The following is a 16,110-nucleotide window of genomic DNA, read 5'->3' as shown; positions in this document are numbered from 1 at the left end:
TGGCAAACCATTCCAATTTCTCTGCCAAGAAAACCCCAAATGGGGTCATGAAGAGTTGGACATGACTGAACAACAACAACACTTGGTGCCTAAACTTGCTGATGGACTGCTTTCAAAGCCACAGGTATGCTGTTCTTAGTCTGGACCTTATTGGCTGGAGCTCTTTGGTCTGACGTTGGATGGTCTCAAACACTTTACATTCCAGCCCAGCTGCATGATCACCTGATCCAATATTTAGCACACTCCCTCCCCAGTGAGTTTTAGCCTTTCTCCAACCCCTCACCCATTCCCTCTATTCTTCCTCCTCCTTAATGTTATTGCCTTCTTGAAATCATCTCCAATTAACCCTGTGTAAATATTTTATTTATGTACATAATTGTTTGCATGTTGTCTCTCTCTTCCCCCATTAGACTGGAAGGCCCTTGAAGGCAAGAACTATTTATAGTTTTCTCTGTATCCTCAGACCTGCATGGTGCCTGACATAGAGTAGATGCTTAATAAATGCTTGTTTATACTTTACTGGTTAAAATCTTCTATTTCCTTCAAAGCTTAGCTCAGGTACCATCTCCTTCATTCATTTGTTCTAGCTTAAATATATTTTCTGCCTCTTCAGATTTCTTAAAAGCATTTTACATTCCACTTTTGTCACCATCACATTCTATCTCATCTAATTTTATTCATATATTTCCACTATTAGAGTTGAGGGAAGGAATTGTATCATTCTTCACCTATGTATCTCATAACAGTGATATGCACACAGTAGGAACTCACTAAGTGTCTAGTGAGTTGTCTTTATTCCCATCCCAAATGGAGTTGTCCAGCCTCTCTTTTTCAAGACTATAAATCCTGGGGTCATTGACTCTGACCCAGGTCATTGGCCCTGCGCAACTAGGTGGCATAGAAGAGAGGTCACTAAGTCTGGAGTCAGGAATTTAAAATCTGAGTTAAAATCTGGCCTCAGAAACTTACTAGCTTTGTTACCTTAAGTAACTTAATCTCAGACTCAGTTTCCCCACCTGGAAAATGGGGATGATTGTAGCACATGACTCTCAAGGTTGTTGTAAGGATTGAATTAGCTAATGTGTGAGTGCTTTGTAAACCTTAAGATATTATCAAATGCTAGTTGTTGTTGTCATTGTTGCTAGAATGTTTCCTGGGCAGTGGGTCCGTTTTGTGGAGTTCTGTTTGTCTCTACTAAGAAGGCAGGCAATTTATTTTACTGGGAAAGTCTGGTAACAGATCTAACCCATGTAAGAGTGTCAACATAAAACTGGACACTGAGACAGGCACTTTTGGAAGAAGGAAGGAAGCATCTTTTCAGTCCACTGTGACAAGTTGTGGTTGAAAGTTTGTGTGTAGAAAAGATTTGTCACTGCAGACATAGTTTTCCTTATCCACCCATGCTATAAAGTCACAGAAAACTAAATAATGAAACCACATTGCTTATCGGCTGAGATTGTCAAATAATGAACAATTGGTGATTGGGAAATCTGGTTCGACAGCTCACTTAATAAAGTTAGCAAATGACAGCAATAAAATAAACTACTTAAAAGGTCAAATATCTCTTTCAATTCAATTCAAAGCAACAAATGCCTATGAAGGGAAGGAATAACTTTAGGTAAGGCATTGTCTTGGATCTAGAAATACAAAGAAAAAAAATCAGAATCCTTTCCCTCGAGGAGTTTACATCCTACTGAAAAGTTATAGCATGGAAAGAGTATTGGATTTGGAATCAGAAGACGAGGGTTCAAATCCTCTCTCTGCTGCCTACAACTTGAATGTCTTGGGAAAAGTCATGTGACCTCTTTGGATCTTGCTGTCCTCATCTGTAAAATCAGGAAGTTGGATTTGTGGTCTTGTGAGATCTTTTCCAAGCCAAAAATCTATGTTCCTATTACCCTATCAAGTACTAGTGGCCAGTTCTCAATTACTGTAAATAACAAATCCCATAAAGTGGTTGAATTATTTCAATTTGCACTATTCAATGTTATAATTATTTGTACAATATGACAATTAGTTTAAACCTAGTGGAAATATACAATGTGAATTCAAATAATGTGATCACTTGATGGGATTCATTATTGTCACTAATTTGGGACCTACATAATTGTATAAGGTATGAGATAACTGGACAGCTAGGTATTACAGTGGATAGAACACCAGGAATGAAGTCAGGAAGACTTGAGTTAAAATCTTGCATCAGATACTTACTAGCTATGTGACCCTGGGAAAATCACTTCACCCTTTTTGCCTCAGTTTCCTCATCTGTAAAGTGAGCTAGAGAAGGAAATGGCAAACCATTCTAGTATCTTTGCCAAGAAAACCTCAAATGGGGTTATGAAGTGTTGGGCATGACTGGAATGACAGAACAGCAAAAATAATGTAACTGACAATTGAGGAAGAAGCAGAATGACCTTCATGGAAGAAGTTGCATCTCATCCACGAGGGAAGGTTTCTGGGAGGCAGATGCAAGGAGGGAAGTCGTTCTAACAAGAAGTAACTTTTGCAATGGAAGCGGGAAGTGGCGTGCAAAGATCACATAACAGCTGGTGTTAAAGGGAGGATTGTGGAGTAAGAGTAGAAATGTAGGCGGGAGTCAGATGGTAGGGTGGCAGAGAAGCTTGTATGTAGTCAGACAGTATGGATTCTTTACCTATGTTCCACAAATGTGTGTTTTTTTAAAGGTCTTTAAATAACTCTATTTAAGAATAATTGGTTTCCTTTGTAACTCAATGTATTTTGTTACCCTCATAAACATGCAAAATTCTATTTGGATTGTGAACCCCTTGTACCTGTACAGGAATTCCACATATATGTTAATTTCTCTTGCAACAAATCCACCTTCATGTATGTTTCACGAAGTTGTGATTTCTGGTTGACAGTTTTATTTAATGTGTCTAAAAATACAATCCTGAGAAGGAATCCACAGGCTACACCAGACTGCCAAAGTAGTCCATGAACAACAACAAAAAATAAACATTAATTACCCCGTCCCTGAGACAGTAGTAGCCATTGAAAGTCTTTAAGCAGGACAAAGTCAGACTAGTGGCTTAAACAACCTCATTTAGGTAGGAAGGGAAAGTGTGGATTAGAGAGCAGGAGACTGAGAGGGAGACCCAACAAGAAACCTCTTGCCACGGTGCAGGGTCTCAATGACAGCAGTAGGCAGATGGGACAGATTAAAGAGATGTCCTGGAGATAGAATTGACAAAATCTGATAACTGATTAGCTATGGTGGGGTGAAGGAGAAGAATGCATAAGATGAAAGTAGTGTTCCCTCCAACAGAAGCAGGAAAGTTAGGCTGAGTAGGGGAGGCGGCATGAACAAAGAGGTCAGTTATGTGAGAGCAGAGGGAGGACAGACAGGAAAGATGCTGCAGCAAGAGATAATGAAGGTGGTGACTGGGTGATTTTCTAATGTAGCAACACTCTGGCCTCATTCTGAAACCAATTATGTATTATCTACATCTGGAAACATCTAGGTGGCACTAGCAGATAGAGCACTGGGTCGTGAGTCAGGAAGATCTGAGTTCAAATACATCCTCAAACAATTACTAGCTGTGTGACTTTGGTATAATCATTTCACTTCTATCTGCCTCAGTTTCCTCATCTGTAAAATGAAGAAGTACAAATGTTTCCCTCTAACACCTATGGACCCACTCTCCTCTATACCACCTCAGTCCTTATGGAAGGTGGGTTCAAACATAAGGAAGTTTCTTCATAGTATTCATGCCACCAATTTAATTTCTGTTTGAGGCACGACTGATAAATGAATGAGTCTTACATTTCCACTACTGCTAAGCTAGTTCAAGGAAATGCCTCAGTACTTTGCTCTTCCTTGTCTGGCTTCTGGCAAATTCTATCATGGACTCCAAGTCCTGAATTCTGGTGGCTTGTTCTCCATAGCTTTGTTTGTTTTTTATTTGTTCTTTTAATATTTTATTTTGTTAGTGAGGCAATTGGGGTTAAGTGACTTGCCCAGGGTCACACAGCTAGTAAGTGTTAAGTGTCTGAGGCCAGATTTGAACTCAGGTACTCCTGACTCCAGGGCTGGTGCTCTATCCACTGCACCACCTAGCTACCCCCCTCTCCATAGCTTTGCAAGCTCACAAGAGCATAGACATCTTCAATCTCTTTTGCCTAGAACCAAATAGAACAAAATGCAAAGAGGCCAAGAATAGAGTTCTATATTCATAGGCTGCATGGTCATCTAGGATGGAGAAAGCCTGAAGCCTCTCCCCTTACATCATTATCTCTGTCATGCAAACCACTGACTTAACATAAGGTCCTGGGTTTTTGAAAGTATTGAAGTCACTTAGTATGCAGCCAAACAATATTCCAAATTTTCATCTTGTATTTAGCAGACTGGAACCAGTTACAAGACATCTATACATGTTCCAAGCCAGAGAACAGAGACCTCCCATTAACTACCATCTTGCCTGTCTAGAAATAGATTCCCAATTTACCACATGAGCAATTCCATCACTCTCCTTCCTTCCATTATACTAGGAATTAGGACCTTCAAGTTCATTTAGTCAAGTCCCCTTATTTTATAGATGATGAAACTAAGTTTAGAGAAAGCTTAGAAAAAGGGTAACCTCAAAAAAAAGTAACCTCTAGGCAGGAACAAAGTTGGTACAGTCACCATTCAATTTACCATTGAAATGATAGAAAATAGCCATCCTAAACATTTTGTATTTGGAGCTTTGAACTGACTTGTGATTTCTTTGACAAAGGGAGTTCCTGAGTGAGGAATATGCTGTGCCACTGGAGATCAATATCTTCTCTTCATCTTAAAGTTTGAGAGGCTTGTCTAGGTTTAAAAATAAATATTGCTATAGATAAGCATAGCATACCAATAATTCAGACTATATTTGCATTGTACTCAACAAGGAAGGGAAATAACAAGTTTTTCTAAGTATAGTTCAGGTTTCAGTTGTTATTTTTCAGTCATGTCTGACTCTTTGTGACCCCATTTGGGGTTTTCTTGGCAAACATATTGGAGTGGTTTGACATTTCTTTCTCCAGTTCATTTTTATAGATAAGAAAACTAAGACAAACAGAGTTAAGTGACTTGCCCAAGGTTACAGACCTAGGAAGTGTCTGAGGCCAGATCTGAACTCCGGAAGATGAATCTTTCTGACTCCAGGCTCAGCATGCACCACCTAAATGCCCCAAGAATAAGTCATGCCCAACTAACCTTATTTTCTTTTTTGAGAGGACTACTGGACTAGTACATGAAAGGAAAGCTATGTATATTGTTTACCTCAATTTTAGCAAATGTTGTTCTCATGGAGAAGATGGAGATATGTGGATTCTCCAGTTGTTGGATGTCTAGACTCAAAAAGTAGCTGTTAATGGCTTAATATTAATGTGGTAGGAGGTCTCCAGTGGAGTACTCCAAAAATCTATGTTTGGTCCTGGAATTTTTAACATTTTTATGAATGATTAGGATAAAGGGAGAGAGAGTATGCTCAACAAATTTACAGGCAATAATAATAATAGCTAACATTTATATTACATGTTAAGGTTTTCAAGATACTTTAGATAAATATGGGAAGGATAGTTAACACCCTGCATGGCAGAGTTGAAATTCTTACTAACAACCTAAAACATGGGGTTGAAATTCATTTGGGAGAAATATAAAGTCTTACATTACTTAAAAAAATATCAGCTTCACAAGTGTAAGATAGGGGAGACATGAATAGTCAGTGACAGTTCTGATGTCATGATACTCTTTGAGAATGAAGAACAAACAACCACCAAGGGTATTTATAACTTATTGGACTCTGCAACTGACATCCATAGTTCCTGAAACTATGATTCCTCTGGAACCAATGAGAAAAAATCTAAACACTCCTCCACTTGGAAGCCCTTCAGATACTCAAAGATAGCCATCATGTTCCCTTGCTCCCAGAGTCTTCTTTTCTCTAGGCTGAACATGCCCAGTTATTTCAACAGATGCACATCTGTCATGAATTTAAGGCCCTTACCCAATTTGGCTGCTCTCCTCTGGATACTGTCCAGTTTATAAAAATCATTCTGATTTTAATTTATGGAATAAAACAAGCATTTCAATAACAGTACACAAAAAGATGATTTTACATACTATGCACAACTTGTTATTCCTTTCAAATATACAAGAAAATTATCATTTAAATGTTTTTCTTCCCTCCTAGAGATGGCTACTATTAGACACAAAGAGTTGTGTATGTGTGTACATATATATATGTATATATATATATGTAAAATTATTCCATGCATACTTATATTTATCAGTTCTTTCTCTAGCTGCAGATAGTATCTTTCTTCATATGTCCTTTATAGTCAATTTGGGTATTTATAATCAGCTAGGTTGCACAATGAATAGAGCACTGGCCCTGAAGTTGGGAGGACCTGAGTTCTAATCTCACCTCAGACACTTACTAGCTGGACAAGTCACTTAAACCCAATTGCCTTAAACATCCAGGGCCATCTCCAGTCAACCTGATGTATATCTTGCCACTGGACTCAGATGACTCTAGAGGAGAGAGTGAGGTTGGTGACCTTTCTTAGACATGCCTTACTTAAATCCAATTCACTGCAAGCCATGACATCACCCCAATGTCATAGTCCCCTTTCATAACAAAGGACCAATGATAACAGAAACAAATCATAGCGATCTATGCCTTTTTGTTTCATGCATATTTTGTCTGCATCCTCCCACAAATCTCTTCAAGGCATGCAACCCTAGGAACAAGGATTTTCCTCTAGATCTTCGGACCCTGTCACAATATGAGTGGGGCCCAATTTGTGCTTGATGTTGGGAAATGCTTCAATCCCATCACAGAAGCCGGGTTGAGAGGCGATGGTTTCTGCTGCTTTGGATTTCTTTGAGCAAAGTGTGTATGTCACTTGTTGGTCATGTTACAGTATAGATTTCTTTTGTGTATAGATCCTACTAGAAAGCCACTGTAGTCCCTCTTGACTTAAATTCTGTCATTTAAAAAAGTAATTTGGATAATTAATATCAACAATGACCATTATTATGTGATAATTATTAACACAGTAATTGTTATTTTTATTATAATAATAATAATTATTATTATTATAGCTAACACTGCTTAGGCAGCTAGGTGGTAAAGTGGATAGAGCACTGGGTCTGGAGTCAGGAGCACTCATCTTCCTGAGTTCAATCTGGCCTCACACACTAATTGTGTGACCCTGGGCAAGTCACTTAACTCTGTTTGCCTCAGTTTCCTCATCTGTGAAATGAGCTGCAGAAGAAAATGGCAAACCGCTCCAGTATCTCTGCCAAGAAAACCCCAAATGGGATCATGAAGAGTCAGATATGACTGAACAACCACAAAAAAAACTCACAAAAAAAACCAACAACTGCTTACTATGCTCCAGGAGCTGTGCTAAGCCCTTTACAATTATTATCTCATTTGGTCCTCACAACAATTCTGTGAGGTAGGTGCTACTATTATCTCCATTATACAGATGAGAAAACTGAGTGGAACCGAGGCAAAGTGACTTACCCAGAGACACACAGTCAGCAAGTGTCTGAGGTTGGATTTGAACTTGGGTCTTCTTGACTCCAGCCCTGGTCTTCTGCATTTCTGGTCTTACTCTGGAACAGTAATTCAAAGTATCACTACACTAGAAAATGGCCCCCAAACCACCTTCATCATCTGCTGCCCCAACATCCTCCATATCTCTGTCTCCCTGGCTGCTCCAGATGTTGATGAATAAGCTATGAACAAAGGGAGATATTTGACTGCTGTGTTGATTTGAGTCACCGTGCTTGAGAATATCAGTAATCTGGAAATGCAATAAAAGGGATCAAACTTTCTGAAATCAGAAATGAGCTTGGTGGGGCGGGAGTGGAATGAGGAAACCACTTCCCTTCTGAAAGCTTCTGCTTTGGACTAGGCGAATCCCAGGAGTCAAGTTATGCACAGCTAAGGCTGACAGTGCCTCGGCTGGCTGGCCAAATTTCTTCTATGTCTTATCCTTTTCCTTGATACTCCTGGCAACCTGAGGCCCCACATTCCCCATGCTTACGTCAATGCCTCAGGACGGGGTTGGGCCTTATTGCCATGACTGTAAGTGCTTTCTTGTTTTGCTCAGTTATAAGAAACTGTGAGAATCTTGGACTGAATTAAGAATTACAAACGGTCAATGGGGAAGTCAAATTATCTCATAGCCAGTGTATTGTTTGTCCTTCGTTCTGGAAGAGGACCATCACATTGGGGTGATGTCATTCCAGTGAATGGGATTTAAGTGAGGGAGGGATGGGAAAAGTCACTAACCTCACTATCTCTTCCATAGCCATCTGGACATCAGTATGACTGGAGATAGCCCTGGATGTTTGAGACAATCAGGGTTAAGTGACTTGTCCAATGTCACATAGCTAGTATGTATCTGAGGTGAGATTTGAACTCATGTCCTTCTGATTCCAGGGCCTGGAATCTACCCACTGAGCCACCTTGTCAGAAAGAAATGGGAGTCACATTCCCAGTTGAGCTCCACATTCCCTCCCTCTCATCCTATGTCACATTTCTATGGGGCATTAAAGGGTATGACAAAGTGTTTTACTCAATAACCTTGTGAGGGGTGGTGGTGCAAATAATCATAGTTTCCCATTATACAGATGTGAAAACCAAGGCACAGAAGAGTTAGAGTGATTTACTCACTGTCAAACAGCTAGTAAGGACTAGAGTTTCACTAGAACTCAGTTCTACTGACCAGTGCTCATTCTACTACACCATATTGTCCCTAGAATCAAGGAACTTAACAACAGAAGGATTTTAATCCTCATTCCAGAAATTAAAAATAAAATAAATAAATTTAAAAAGACTACCTTATTTAGATAATATAGATAATATTTAATAGATAATAATAGATAATAATTTAGATGCCCCCCTTTACACAGAAGAAAAATGGGGAATCAGAAGGTTGTTTTGCCCAATTCTTGGAGAATCAGGTGCACCTAGAACCCAGTTCTTCACACTCCAAGCTTGGGATTCTTTTTTTTTCTCTTTCTCTCCTTCCTCAGGATTCCAGATCTGTATTGCCAAGTTATTTAAGGGGAAATTAAATGAACAAAGTAGAAAACACACAGGGTCAACATGTTTATAATCTTGTGTGTAGATAAGCAGTTGTCTGGCACAACTCCCCAAAGGACTGCTTGTTCCCATTCCAGGTACCATTCTAGATTCCCTCTTGGCCTGTCTCTAGCTTTCCTGACCTGGTTTGACATGTAGAATGGCAGCCAAAACATATGCAGCAACTCTTGGTTAAGGACAATTTTCTTCTTAGATGAAACTTGACAACATTATGTCTAGCTGGCATTTAAGCTTATCCCATATTTTTTTGTGTATGGTCCTTAATAACCTCACCATCAAAGTTTTCTGGTTTTCCTTTGGAAGACCAGAGCCAACTCCTTTCCTTTTCTATTTTCAGTATTTGTTCCCATCGTCAAGTTCCATCTTCTGTCCTAAAAGCACTTCTGATCTTTCAGGAGTTGGCAAAGTTGGACCTAGATTCATATCTTTTCCAGGCTGCCAGCTGCACCCACTTACCTATGTGCTCATCTCGCAGGCACCTTTCTGAATATTTCACAATATCATTTAAATGTAGACAAACTAAAGCTGCCACTTCTGACTTCTGAAAGGGAGATTGTGTGGCAGAAGAGGTGGGAGAAGAGAGGCTGAAATGGAAAAAGAGAGAAAAAGTTATAAAGCTCATTGGGAAAGCTGGGGAATTGTGAAGAAGGACAGAGATGGAATTTGGAGAGAAGATTGGGAAGACTTGCTAAGCTGGGGGAAAATAATGAGGTAAAGGAAAAATCTTTCCCAAAGTAGGAGAATTTGGGGAGAAAGACTTGAAGATGATGAGCAGAAAAAAAAAAAGAATTGAAATGAAGAGGAAGGAACAGAAGGATGAAAAGAGGGCAATGTAGAATTTGAAGCAAGGTGAGTTAAACTAAGTAGAATCATATGAAAAAGGAAGAGCTTAGTGATAAGAAGGAAAAACGAAAAGGAGAAACAAGTATTTATTAAGCACCTACTATGTGCCAGACACTGTGCTAAGCACTTTATAAATATTATTGCATTTGGTCCTCACAACAAGCCTATAAGTTACTCCCATTTTATAGTTGAGGAGACTGAGGCAGACAGAGGTTAAATAAATGTGTGCCCAGAGTCCCATAGATTGAAAGTCCCTTAGGCTATATTTGAACTTAAGTCTCCTGATTCTAGGCCCAGTGCCATATTCATAGTGCCATAAGTCATAGAAAAGTGGAGTGTGGCTGTCAAACCCTTAATAAATATTAATGAGACTCTCAAGGCATTAACAAGATGCTAAGGAGAAACAAAATGCTAACTTTGGAACAATAATTAACTAGAAGCAGCCTGAAAGGCTGAGGATCTCCCTTACTGTGTGTTTGGAGAATAGGAAGGATCTTGCAAAGACTAGCATTTCATTTCAGGTTTGTACTTCTGACATGCCCCAAACTGCTATATCCAAAGTGAGGAGAGCTATGTGGTGCAGTGAATAGAGTGCCTATCCTGGAGTCATGAGGACCTTAGTTAAAATCTAGCCTCAGACACATAGTAGCTGTGTGATCCTGAGCAAGTCACTGCTTGTCTTATCTGTAAAATGAGCTGGAGAAGGAAATGGCAAAGCACTCCAATATCTTTGCCAAGAAAGCTTCAAAGGAAATCATGAAGAGTTAGACATGACTGAAAATGATTGAGCATCATGTCGGAAGTGCAGACTTGTCTTTCTTATAGAAGGGGAGGTGAAGGGGTACAAGCAATCAATTTCCAAACTCCCTATTATTAGGGGCAAAGAATTGCTTTTTAAAAAATCATAACTCTTTGAGAAGCTGTGGAAAAATTGGAACACTAATGCATTGTTGGTGGAGTTGTGAACTGATCCAACCATTCTGGAGAGCAATTTGGAACTATGTCCAAAGGGCTATGGGGCTGTGCATACCCTTTGACCCAGCAATATCCCTGCTAGATCTGTATCCCAAAGAGATCATAGAAAAATGAAAAGGACCCACATGTACAAAAATTTTTATAGCAGCTCTCTTTGTGGGGGCAAAGAATTGGAAATTGAGGGAATGCCCATCAACTGGGGAATGGCTGAACAAGTTGTGGTGTATGAATATGATGGAATACTATTGTGCTGTAAGAAGTGATGAGCAGGCAGATTTCAGAAAAACCTGGAAACACTTAAGTGCACTGATGCTGAGTGAAGTGAGCAGAACCAGGAGAACATTGTACACAGTGAGTGACAGCAACATTGTGTGATGATCAACTGTGATAGATTTGGCTCTCTTTTCAGCTGTGCAATGATCCAAGATGATTCCAAACAAGTCAGGATGGAAAATGTTCTCCACATCCAGAAAAAAGAACTGTGAATTCTGAATGCAGATTGAACCATACTGTTTCTACTTTTTTTTGAGATTTTTCCTTTGTGTTCTGATTCTTCTTTTACAACATGACTAATGCAGAATTATGTTTAATGTGATTGTGTATATATATAACCTATATCAGATTGCTTTCTCTCATGGGGAGTGGGGAGGGAAGGGAGGGAGAAAGAAAAATTTGGAACTAAAAATCTTATGAAAACAAATGTTGAAAACTATCTTTACATAGAACTGGAAAATAATAAAATATTTTTATACTTAAAAAAAGAATTGCTCCTTTAAAAATTGCCATTAAGGATGTGAAAAAAGGAAGAAAAAGAATATGAAGAGGCAGAGGGGTGTTCTAATTTGTGTTAGGAGTTTAGAAGGTTGGAGAAAGTCCCACAGGAAAGGAAAGGAAGAAGGCACCAATGCAGAAATTTGAGTCTCTTCGAAAGGAAGAGGAATCTCGATGCTTCAAGGAGGAAACAGCTGCTTGTCTTCTTTTGTTTTTGTTTTTGTTTTGTTTTGTTTTGTGGGGCAATTAGGGTTAAGTGACTTGACCAGGGTCACACAGCTAGTGTCAAGTGTCTGAGGCCAGATTTGAACTCAGGTCCTCCTGAATCCAAGGCCAGTGCTTTATTCACTGCGCTACCTAGCTGTCCCCTGCTTGTCTTCTAAAATTGAGAAGCTAGATGCACAGATGCTGTCGGGTGCATAATCATCCAGGAAAAATCAGAGTGTCAGAAGATGAAGAGTATAAGAGGTTGACAAGGCAGAGTACCAAGGGTAGTTATTTTTTTTACCTGAGGGCAATAGTAAAGCTGCCTTCTATTTCCTTACATTACGTGTCTGATATACAATTGAAAAACACAATGCCATCAAAATAAATGGCTATATATATAAGATGAATTGCAAAATATAATATAACCCCTCCAAATGAAAAACTGAATTTCCCTGTTTTTAATATCTCTTAGATGGTCTACCAACAGCTGGGTAGTGCAGTAGATAGTGTTAGACCTGGAGTCAGAAAGACCTGAGTTCAAATCTGGCCTCAGACACTTACTAGCTATATGACCCTGGGCAAATCATTTAACTTTTTTTGTCTCAGTTTCCTCATATGTAAAATGAGTGGGAGAAGAAAATGGCAAACCACTCTAGTATCTTTGCCAAGAAAAAATTGGACATGTCTTTGTCATGACCTAACAATATATAAAATAGATTCAAGCATAGTGGCAGCACAAGTTTTTTGATGTCTATGTATAAGACTGTTCTTTGTATATGACATCACCAACACAATATTATTATTATTATTATTGGTGAGGCAGTTGGGGTTAAGTGCCTTGCCTGGGGTCACACAGCTAGTAAGTGTCAAGTTTCTGAGGCTGGATTTGAATTAGGTCCTCCTGACTCCAGGGCCAGTGCTCTATCCACTGCACCACCTAGCTGCCCCAACACAATACTATTGTGAAAAAAGGGCATAAAATGTGGCATCATCCAAAGAGACAGTTTAAGCCTGCTATGGTATTTCCCAGTCTCAAATTCATTATTATCACTCCTTAACACTTGCTATCCTGGGACTCATTGGAAAAGACCTTGATGTTGGGAAAGACTGAAGGCAAAAGGAGATGGGGAAGCAGAGGACGATGTGGATAAACAGAGTCATGGAAACAATGAAGATCAAGTTGGATAGACTTCAAGATACAGTGGAGGATAAAAGGGCCTGGTGAGCTAGGGTCTTTTGGGTCATGAAGAGTTGAACAAGGATCATGGTTCCACGGTCCTTAAGAGAAAACCGTTTTTTCCTTTTTAATAATATTTTTTTTTCAATTTCAAGTAGAGAGAGTTTTCAACATTCATTTTTGTAAGATTTTGAGTTCCAGTTTTTATCCCTCCCTTTCCTCCCCCGTCCTGAAGCCAGCAAGCAATTTGATATACATTATACATTACAATCATGTTAAACATATTTCCACATTAGTCAAGCTGTGAAAGAAGATTCAGAACAAAATGGAAAAACTGAAACAAAGAAGAAACAACAAAAAACAATAAAAAAGTGAAATAGCATGCTTCGAAGTGCATTCATACTCCACAGTTCTTCCTCTGAAGGAGTGTGGAGAACACTTTCCATCATGAGTGTTTTGGAATTATCTTGGATCATTGTATTGCTGAGAAGAGCTAAGTCTATCACAGTTGATCATCACACAATGTTGCTGTTACTGTGTATGGCATTCTTTTGGTTCTGCTCACTTCACTCCGCATCAGTTCATTTAAGTCTTTCCAGGTTTTTCTGAAATCTGGTTGCTCATAATTTCTTATACCCTTTTCTCTCTTCCAGGAACATTTCTTAAGGTATCATATAGCCTTGGGCTTAGGATGGGGTGGGCCCTACCACTCTGTTCCTTCTAAAGTACAATTCTCTAACAGGAAGCCATTAGTGAAGGAGTCACTTTATTCCTCCCCGCTTCCAACTCAAATAGTGTTGACTCAGATCATATTGAAGATGCTGATAGCCTTGGCCCTGTAGCCAATTGAGAAAGGCTTCTGCAAACTGTGTGGCAGACTGTTGAAGAATGTCCACACATGTTTCATTCCTTAGTAGTATCTCATAAGTGGATTCCTAGCACCTACCATATGTATGATGCCATTTTAGTAAAGCATTATGCAATCCCCGTTTGAAAATTTTGCCACCCCAGTAAATAGAGGTGAATTTTTAAAAACTCATTGTCCAGGGGCAGCTAGGTGGTGCAGTGGATAGAGCATCGGCCCTGGAGTCAGGAGTACCTGAGTTCAAATCCAGCCTCAGACACTTAACACGTACTAGCTGTGTGACCCTGGGCAAATCACTTAACCCCAATTGCCTCACTAAAAAAATAAACAAGAAAACAAAAAACAAAACTCATTGTCCATATCCAATCCAGAATAATCCTCTGGGGTCTCTGGAGAAACATAAGCAATGTCCTTTCACTTGGTTCCCCAGGATCATATGGATAGTCTCAAAATAATAGCCCCCATGCACAGAACTCACATCACAGATTCAAAAAATACTTCATTAAAGTTGCCAAAGATTATTGCTTGTTCACCCATTTTTATTGTTTGCTTCTTTTTCTAGGCTATTTCTTGATTTTGATCTTTATTTTAAAGTTGGACTCTGCTTACCTTGAGGTTGGGGAGGCATTGTTCCAAGCTTTACACTTTTTTGTGCTTCTATTTTTAGATTGAATTCTGAGTGTCTGCAAGTGCTACTAAGATGGTGTGATACTGGCACTGGTCTGGTTCCTGCTGTCCTGGTCTGTGTTCTGGTTTTTACCCAGAAAAGCCCCGACTCTTCTGTGGCTTCAGGCACTAGCGCTTGTCTCTGCCTTGGAACTGTGACTAGGTCCCCTGATCTCTTGTGACCAAGCACTGGCACTCCTCTCCACCCTGGACCTACTATTCAGGACTGTGTATGGACAAGAGAGTTGCTAATCAGTGCCAGCTGCACCCAGTGCCAACAAAGGTTCACCTGTATTCTCCTTCTGACCATTTGTCTGACCTCCTTACCATCTCTGGGCTGAGAGCTTCCAAAGCTACTACTGCTGCTCTCAAGGCCATCCCCAAGGCCCACATCTGGTGCTGCTGCTGAACTCTTGGCCGGTCTCCACCCTGGTGTCATAGACCTCTCCTGACAACTTGCTGAGTTTTCTTAGTCTGAAAAAATGTCTCGCCCTGACTTTTTGTTGGCTCAGCTGCTCCAAAATTAAATTTAAGGCATTTTTTAAAAAAGTTGTTTGAAGGGGAATATTGGAAGAATTTGGCTAGGTTGCTGCTTCTACTCTGCCATCTTGGCTCTGCCTCCCGAACCATCCTTTATATAATGGCCACGGAGATTTTTCTTAATGATTAGGTACGACCACATCCTTCTCCTGATCAATGAAATCCATGGGTTCCCAATTACTTCTGGAATCAGATATGAATTTCGCTGCTTGACATTTATAGCTCCTTACAGTCTGATCTCTTCCTACTTTTCCAGGCTTTGTAAACATTATTCTCTTCTAGGAATTGAAAAATAAACCATTCTGGCAACTCTGTACACCTGGCATTTTGTCTCCTGACTCTGTGCCTTTGAACTGGCTCTCCCCCATGCCTTAAATGCTCTCCCTCTTTGCCTCTACCTCTCAAAATCCTTGGTTTCCTCCAAAACTCAGCTCAAGTGCCACCTTCCGTCGGAGACCTTTTTCCTAATTCCCACAGCTGTGATTGTCCTCTCTCCTGAAACTATCTTGTGATCATTTAAAAATAATGTTATATCTATATTTATATAGGTACACATTTTGGGGGCAGCTAGGTGGCGCAGTGCATAAAGCACACGCCCTGGATTTAGGAGGACCAGGGTTCAAATCCAACCTCAGACAGTTGACACTTACTAGCTACGTGACCCTGGGCAAGTCACTTAACCCTCATTGCCCTGACCCCCCCAAAAATGTAATAGGTACACATTCTTTCACCTATTAAATATATGGTCCTTGAGGTCATCAACCATTTCATTGAGGTCTTTGTATCCCCAGCACTTAGCACAACACCTGGCACATAGTAGATGCTTAACAAATAATTATTAAGCAATTGATCTTATCAAGCTCTTTGTAGAATTTCTCTACATCTCAACAGCCAATATTAAGCTGCAATTATTTTTGTTTTAATAATTATAAATAATTAATAATAATTTAATGTGA

The sequence above is a fragment of the Dromiciops gliroides genome, chromosome 6, assembly GCF_019393635.1.
Source record: "Dromiciops gliroides isolate mDroGli1 chromosome 6, mDroGli1.pri, whole genome shotgun sequence".
NCBI lineage: Eukaryota > Metazoa > Chordata > Mammalia > Microbiotheria > Microbiotheriidae > Dromiciops > Dromiciops gliroides.
This window is presented reverse-complemented; position numbering follows the sequence as displayed.